This window comes from Lissotriton helveticus, chromosome 6 (assembly GCF_964261635.1).
Source record: "Lissotriton helveticus chromosome 6, aLisHel1.1, whole genome shotgun sequence".
In the NCBI taxonomy this organism is placed as follows: Eukaryota; Metazoa; Chordata; class Amphibia; order Caudata; family Salamandridae; genus Lissotriton; species Lissotriton helveticus.
The window spans coordinates 1,126,309,167-1,126,317,662 of NC_136067.1; the positions used below are offsets into that span (position 1 = coordinate 1,126,309,167).

An 8,496-nucleotide genomic window follows, 5' to 3' on the forward strand; every position below is an offset into this window, starting at 1 on the left:
GCGCGAGCAAGCAAAAAATGCCTGCTACGCAACGCGTTTTTGCACTGTGCTTCGTGCAATTCGCGTAGTGCGTAGTTGCGCAAACTACGCAAACTACACGAGCATAGCGTAGTCCTAAGCCGAGGGTTAGTGAGGAAGTCACTCCAGAGAAGTTCCATACTCCGCTAAGAAGGATGAATTTAAAGGGATAGCCACTGACAGGGCCAAGGCTATGGGTAGTGAACAAGAAGGCAGGATATATGACCTCGGGGATACGGCAGGGAAACTGATTGCATGGTTGGACAAGAAAAAGTTGGCAAGCAGACTGATGCCAGAGTTGATAGATGAGAACGGACAGACCATCACTGACCCCTAAATATTGCTCATAAATTTGCTGCTCACTAAAGCACAATTTACTGCACGAGCACATCATACACCGAAAACGATCCCCAACTACTACTACAAGACATAGCACTCCCCACCCTGCAGGCAGAGGACCAGAGCCTATTAGAGAATGACTTCACTAACGATGGGATAGCACAAGCAATCAGGAGTCTCCACTCAGGAAAGGCACTAGGTCCTAATGGCCTGCCTATTGATCACTACAAATTAAGAACCAACAATCTAGCCCCATATCTGCATGCTATGTTTGTGGAGAGCAGTAGGGTGGGGACGCTCCCGTGTGGACCTGAGAAAAGTGACACTGTAGGAGAGTAGGGTCTGCTTCCTATGGTCACCCCTACTTTTTGATGTGATTCTCTGGTTTTTAGACTTTAGTATGGCTGTGGGCCTGTCAATCAGACCCACAGCCCAGCTGTTCTCTCTCTAAATCGATTCCAAGTACTTTAGGTACATACCAGATTGGTTACTGGGTCACCCTTGTGAGCCCCTGTATAGTGTACCATAGGTACCCAGGGCATAGGTGCACCCTAGGCCTACCAGGGGCTGCAGCATGTATTGCGCCACCCCTGGTTTGCCTTCCAAACTAACACCATTGGTCTGTTCACACAGCCTGGGTAAGGTGGTGTAATCACCCCTTACTTAGATATAGTATACATATATCTACTTTTACATATAGACACATATACACTGTTAGACCTGGCACCATTGGCGTGGGTCTCCCTTCCATTTTTGCTGTTGCCTCATGGGTTTTTGCTGGTATTAGATGCTTTGGGCACTGTGCCACTGCTATTCAGTGCCACAGTGCAAGTGCTCCGTATTGTAAATTGATGTATTAATCAGTGGTTCCATGTTTGGCTATTTGGTTTACTTGTCAGACACTAGTCTAGTGCACTGAGTGTGCCAGGGCGTGTAATCCAAATGCTCCTGGTGGGCCTGCAGCACTGGTTGTGCCACCCACAGAAGCAACCTTGTAAAATGTGTCTAAGGTCTGCCATTGCAGAGCCTGCGTGCAGTCTGGTACTGTCATGCTGACTGGGCAAGTGCACCCACTTCCCAGTCCCTAAACCTTCCCTTTTCTTCATATCAGTCACTTCTATGGTAGGCCCAAGGGCAGGGTGCATTGTAAGTATAAGGTAGGACAAGCCCTGATGTGTGTAGCATGTCCTAATAGTGAATTACAGCCATTTTCGTTTTTCACTATTGCAAGGATACCTGTTCTCCATAGGCCAGAATGGGCTGTTAGAATTGTTACACTTTATAATCCTAACAGGCTCAGAGAACATGGTAGAAATTCGAGTTTAGTATGCTTTTTAGAAAGTCGGTATTTGCTTGTCTAACCATTCAAACCTGCCTCTGCTAGTTTGTGTATTCCTATGTCTGGCTTTGTGAGTGACAGGGCTGGGGAATTCCAGGCGACAGGCTGAGTCACCCAGTGGTGAATAGAGAGATCTGCATCTAGATGGGAGGGAGGAGTGTACCTGAACTCTGAATAGGGCTCCGCCTGACTTGCACAATGCTGGCTCCACCCCTGGGGAGCGTCTGATGTTTCTTCCCTGCACACTAGAAGAAGAGAAGGAGTCCTGTAAAGAAAGTGCTCCAGGACTGTACTTGCCTTCCACAATGCTGGCTCACCTCCTGTGGGGCGGCTGATGTGCATGCCCTGCACTGTGAAAGGAAAGGAGAAGTCTGGTAAACAGTGCTTCAGAACTGGCTTGGACTGGGCAAAGGCCCCTCTTCCCTCAGAGAAAAAAGGATTTCTGGGTATAAATATTGGGACCCTGATCCCATGAAATTAGATCACTTTGGACTACAAGAAGAAACCTTTAATGAGGAGAGGAACCTGAAGAAACTGAGGGGAGACTATTTCCAAGCTGAAGTGCTGCTTTGGGGATTGGCCTGCAGTGGTTGCCTTACTGCCAAAGGAAGGAGAAAGGAACTTTGTGTACTTTGCTTCCAATTGTGAAGGATCTCCAAGGGCTTGAGCTTGCCTCCTGCTGAAGTCTCAGGGACAACAGACTTCACCCCCGGCTCCCCAGAGTTCTTTTGGAAGTGCCTGCTGCTGTTTTGGGCCTTCTGAGGAACTGCGTGTCGCAAGAAGCTGGAAGCGCGACTCAACGAGAAGAAGAGTGTCGCCGTTGCTGTGCCTGCCATCGCAACTCCGGAGAAAGGAGGGTGTCGCCACTGGAACTGTCGCACTGCACCGCATCAGAGAGAAGCGTGCCGCAACGAAGAGGAAGCATGTTGCCGTCGCTGCTGCTGCAGTCGCAACTCCAAAGAAGGAGGGTTTTGCCGGTGTGTTTGTCGCACTGCAACGCATCAGGAGAAGAATCTTGCAACGCGGTCGGAGTATATCGCCGTCGCTGTGCCTGCCGTTGCATCTCCAAAGCCGGAGGGTGTCGCCGCTGGAACAGTCGCATTGCACCGCATCGACCAAGAGCACCTCGCATCCCCGAGAAGCGCGCCGCCGTCGGAGCTGCTGCCATCGCATCTTGGATGTCGCCGCTGTAGTTGTCGCATTGAGCAGAAGCTTCACGCATCGTGGAGAAGAGCGTCGCCGCTGGAGCTGTTGCCGTCGCATCGTAAGGGTGTCGCCGCTGCAGTCCACGCATCAAACTGAGAGTTTCTCGCATCTCCAAGAAGCGTGCCGCATCTGGAAGATCTTCACGTCTTTATTTCTTTGCACCTGACTTTGCCGCATTTCCCATCGCTGCGACATTGCTTGTCGTGGAAGCGCAACGCAACTTAAGGTACATTGACGCAAAGTGTCGCATCTAAGAACTGAACTGAACTAAGCTTAAATCTACCATCGTAAAGTAATCATAGTGTGTATTTTTGTCGTTTATGGTCTTGTGGTAACTTTATATAAAGTCAACTTATTTTTTATATAAAACCTGTGTGTTGTCCATTTGTAGTGTTGTCACTGGGTTACTGTATGTGGTCACAACTGCTTAACTTACAACACCTCTGAAATAAGCCTTGACTGCTCACGCCATGCAACCTAGAGGGTGAGCAGGGGTTATTTTAGGTGTATAATCCCCTTGTCCTAACTAGAGGAGAGGGGCTCTACTTGTCACAGGTACCTACCTGTGCCAACTAGAGACCCCCAAATCTAACATACACCTATAAGCCAATCCTATGGTAGGCCTCCACAATCCTGGAGGCAGAGTGCTTGGTTTTATGTGAGAGGGTGCCCTAGCATGAGCTGAGTCCCTCTGCAGCTTTTGGAACCATCTCCTTATAGCTGTTCTATGATGTAGCCATACCATAAACTCTTAAGTGCATTATAATCCTTACGGTTAATGCTAACTTTGGTTTGGCTTTATCAAAACATGTTGTGTAAGGTGTCAAACGCTTTGGAATACTACACCCCACCAGTCCTGGCGGCGGGGGTAGCATTCCACCCTTCTGGAGGGAGAAGACATGCAGCTACTGCTTTACCCGGTTAAAGTTAAACAGAACCTCAGCATCACAAAATGGATGCTGCTGCCATAGACACCAGTCTGACCTCCTGTTGCTGGACGAAACTCCGGCAGGATCAGGGCTGGACAATAGGTTTCCTGTCCAGGGAGGTACTGGCAACTCCCCAGACAGGGGTTTTGTGTATTGGGGCAGGGAGGGCTGCATTCAGTGAATGCTTCCAGACACTGCCTGGGGCACACAAGGTGCTCCATGCATAGCCCAGTTCAAACCGCTTGCTGGGGTACACAGCCCCAGCTCTGGCACAAAACAGGATAAAGGGAAAGGGGTGTAACCACCCCCTTCTCAGGTCCACCCATAGGAGGCACCTAGCCAGGCAGTCCAGCCCCCATCCTTAGTATAAGTATAGGAGCTGTGTCCCTAGGACTTTAGATTACCCTGGATGAATCTTTGAAAGACATATCCTGGACCTTCAACATTCCATTTCGACTGGAAGACCGAAGACATCTCCCTTGTGGTCAAGGAGTGACCACCCTGTGTAAACAGGCACCAACAGCATCTTTGCCGGTCTGCAGTTTCAAGGCTCCCGTTGGATCCTGAAGTCTCTGTGACACAGGACACAGACTTCCAGACTTCTCTGACTCCGACCCACATCCACAGCAAAGCTGAGACACGTGGCGGACACGAGAGTCGTGGGACTGGAACCCCTGAACATCCTGCATTTTGCTACCTGCACTCCTTTCCTGCAGTCTCAGTAAGTTGTGCATTAGGGTATGAGAAGCCCCAGCCCGAGTACCATTTGCACCGAAGCCCAGGCCCTCACACTCTGTGAGTGTCCCGTGGACCCCGCCTTTGCATTAGAGCTTGACGTGTCTTCCCAGTTCCTTGCCCGTTGTCTAGTTAGTCCCCTGAAGACTTTTCTTTAAACTTAACTTGCTTTTCTGGTTGCTCCAGGATTGCTCCAGCTTCCCTGAAAAGGAGAAGCACCACAGACCTTGCTGGTGTGCAATAGAGCCAATCTTGACATCCTGCATGGTTTGCGGTTGCCAAGGCTGGTTGGGTCCAATCTGGATACTGAAACCGGAGTCAACTAGATTCATCATGGGACAGCTCGAATCCAGCACCTAGTCATCGTCGATGCCTCCTGGACCTCGTGGCTGAAGAGACAAGTTTGACTACTTCACCTGAAATCACCCGACAATGCCTGGTTTCTTCCTGGTTCCTTCCTGGTCTCTGGCTAGAGACCCAGACTCTGTTCCTTCTGCTTTCAGGTTCTTCAGATCTTCGATCCACCCTTGGATCCATCAGGACACTTTACCTCTGGTCGCCTGCAGCACTTCTTTGCAGCTCTCCATAGAAAACGACGACGAAACCCGACACGAAAAGACACCTATGCACCCGGCGTACCTGGGTGAGGTAACACGAGTACTCTGGTACTCCCATGGGTCTTGACTAGGGGTGGGCAGAAAACTCCGCTCTGACAGCGTAGTGGATGAAGCCAGCCACACCTGCTCCCCGGGCCCTGTCCAAGTTTCTGAACCCTAGCCAGGCAAGGGAGAGCCTCCCGGGCCCGGTGGAGCCCCATCCCCAGCGCCCGGATCCTCTGATGGCTTGCAGGACGGGGGGCTCACACACCCGGGGCCGGCCAGACGGAGCTCAAGCCCCAGGCCCGGTCCCAGCTTCCGAACCCTAGCCAGGCCGGGTAGAGCCTCCCCGGGCCCTGGTGGAGCCCCGTCCCCAGCGCCCGGACCCTCTGATGGCTTGCAGGACAGAGGGCTCTCGCACCCCGGGGCCGGCTGGACGTAGCTTAAGCACTGGGCCCGGTTCCAGCTTCTGAACCCTAGCCAGGCCGGGGAGAGCCTCCCTGGACCCCGGTGGAGCCCCGTCCCCAGTACCCGGACCCTCTGATGGCTTGCAGGATGGGGGGCTCACGCACCCCGGGGCCGGACGGACGGAGCTCAAGCCCCGGGCCCGGTCCCAGCTTCTGAACCCTAGCCAGACCAGGGAAAGCCTCCCCGGGCCCCGATGGAGTCCCGTTCCCAGCGCCCGGACCCTCTGATGGCTTGCAGCACGGGGGGCTCACGCACCCTGGGGCCGGCTGGCCGGAGCTCAAGCCCCAGGCCCGGCCCCAACTTCCGAACCCTAGCCAGGCCGGGGAGAGCCTCCCTGGGCCCCGGTGGAGCCCTGTCCCCAGTGCACGGACCCTTAGCCACACCCAAGGAGGGTTAAGACCAGGCCACGACCACTCCCCAACGGCCTGCCCGGGGAGCCCATTTTTCTCGACTATTAGCCCCCACGTAGTGGGGTCTTACAGAACTCTGGGGAAGGACAAAAGTTGGAGTTAGCCCGGCCGCCAGCCCACAGGGCCATCTGGTCACCCTGCCCGCAGGGCTATCTGGTCACCCTGCCCGCAGGGCCATCTGGTCACCCTGCCCGCAGGGCCATCTGGTCGTGAAGCCAGGCAACCAGATGGCCTGGGACGACCCAGCACCCAGATGGCCTGGGAGGCTGTCGTACCCAGTCGCCCTTGCAGTCCGGCGAGGGTGGCCAGGCGCACCAAGGCAGCCGCTCTGGAGGTTCCTTCCCCCGGGTGGCTGCAGCTCACCTCCCTGCCCAACTTGCCAGGGAGCAGCGGGAAGGGGAAGCCATCTGGTCACCCTGCTGACCTACAAGGGATGGTGGCCCCCGTCCCCGCACACCGGTGGGGCAGGGACAGGAGAGGGATGCCCCCGTGCCGAAGGGCACGTGGTGGAGGCAGCCTCCCATGGACCAGTGTTACCCCCTCTGCGTCCCTCCCACCGGCCTGGTGGCAGAGGGACCCACCCCTGGGTGTGGTGAAGGGAGGCGTCCGCGGACACCCAAGCACGGAGAGACAAAAGCTTGGCTCAGAGGATGACTTTCAATAGATCGCAGCGAGGTAGCTGATCTTCTACGTACGAAACCCTGACCCAGAATCAGGTTGTCTACGAATGATTTAGCAACGGGTGTCCCACGAACATGCGGTGCATTAAGGGCGATGGAGGCGGCCCCCTTCCGTCCACACTCCGGTCCCCAAACGAGCGGCTCTATGCACCGGCCCCCACGAGAGAGGCAGGGTATCCCAGGCCAACTGAGGCTCCACGGCACTGGGGTATCGTTACGGTTTAGAGGGGATTCTGACTTAGAGGCGTTCAGTCATAATCCCACAGATGGTAGCTTCGCCCCATTGGCTCCTCAGCCAAGCACATACACCAAATGTCTGAACCTGCGGTTCCTCTCGTACTGAGCAGGATTACTATAGCAACAACACATCATCAATAGGGTCAAACTAACCTGTCTCACGACGGTCTAAACCCAGCGCACGTTCCCTATTAGTAGGTGAACAATCCAACGCTTGGTGAATTCTGCTTTACAATGATAGGAAGAGTCGACATCGAAGGATCAAAAAGCGACGTCGCTATGAACGCTTGGCCGCCACAAGCCAGTTATCCTTGTGGTAACTTTTCTGACACCTCCTGCTTGAAACCCAAAAAGTCAGAAGGATTGTGAGGCCCCGCTTTCACGGTCTGTATTCATACTGAAAATCGAGGTCAAACGAGCTTTTGCCCTTCTGCTCCGCGGGAGGTTTCTGTCCTCCCTGAGCTCACCATAGGACACCTGCGTTATCGTTTGACAGGTGTACCGCCCAGTCAAACTCCTCACCTGCCACTGCCCCCGGAGAGGGTCGCGCCCAGTGGGTACTGGGCGATTGGAGCCAGAAGCGAGAGCCCCACGGGGCTCGCCCCCGCCTCACTGGGTAAGTGAAAAAACGATAAGAGTAGTGGCCTCCCACTTATCCTACACCTCTCTTGTCTCGTCACAGTGCCAGACTAGAGTCAAGCTCAATGGGACTTCCTTCCCCGCTGATTCAGTCAAGCCCGTTCCCTTGGCTGTGGTTTTGCTAGATAGTAGGTAGGGACAGTGGGAATCTCGTTCACCCATTCATGCGCGTCACTAATTAGATGACGAGGCATTTGGCTAATCTGTATCACCTCGCGGTGGCTCATTCTGGGTTATTATGCTGCCCATCATCGTCAATTCGGTTTTGCTTCCAACAGTACAACATTCTTTCACTCCGGAGTACAGCCACACTGAACGCTGTCCTCACTGGAACTGGGATCATGTATAGGCCAGAGATAGTACACATTGCAGTACTATTCCAACAATTTTAAGATTGTCTATGAACATTTCTGAGAATGAAAATATAATTAGCAGGACATCAATAATCAATGTGTGATAATTATGTGAATGCGATTATTTGAGACCTATTCATCATCCAAGACATTTCAAAAAGTACGATGTACACACTACATCTATATTGTTATAAGCATACATATATAAACCAAAATACACATCTACAAATTACACATCTAATTAGAAAAAGCACATGTAGAAAAATTCACATCTATAAAATTCACATCTATACTAACTCCTATATAAACCTATGTGTTAAAACATTATGTTTTATAAGGTTGACATGTGTGCTACAAGAAAGTGTACATCTCAGTATAAGTTTGATACTCAATTGTCCATGAATACTTGGCACATTTTAAGAGTGTCCATTAAAGTAGTCAGGCAAACATTTTTCTTGAATGGAAATGCCATTTGTAGACCTAAATCAGCCAGAACAACATCATTACATTGAGGCCAGATACCACGACATCCTACGATAAAGCCATG

The 8,496-nt window shown here is 52.4% G+C and overlaps 1 pseudogene; it reads right to left on the minus strand.

Moving 5' to 3' along the window:
- Positions 1–6,672: 6,672 nt before the first annotated feature.
- LOC144765641 (28S ribosomal RNA) lies at positions 6,673–7,686 on the minus strand (annotated as a pseudogene).
- Between the last annotated feature and the right edge of the window lie 810 nt (positions 7,687–8,496).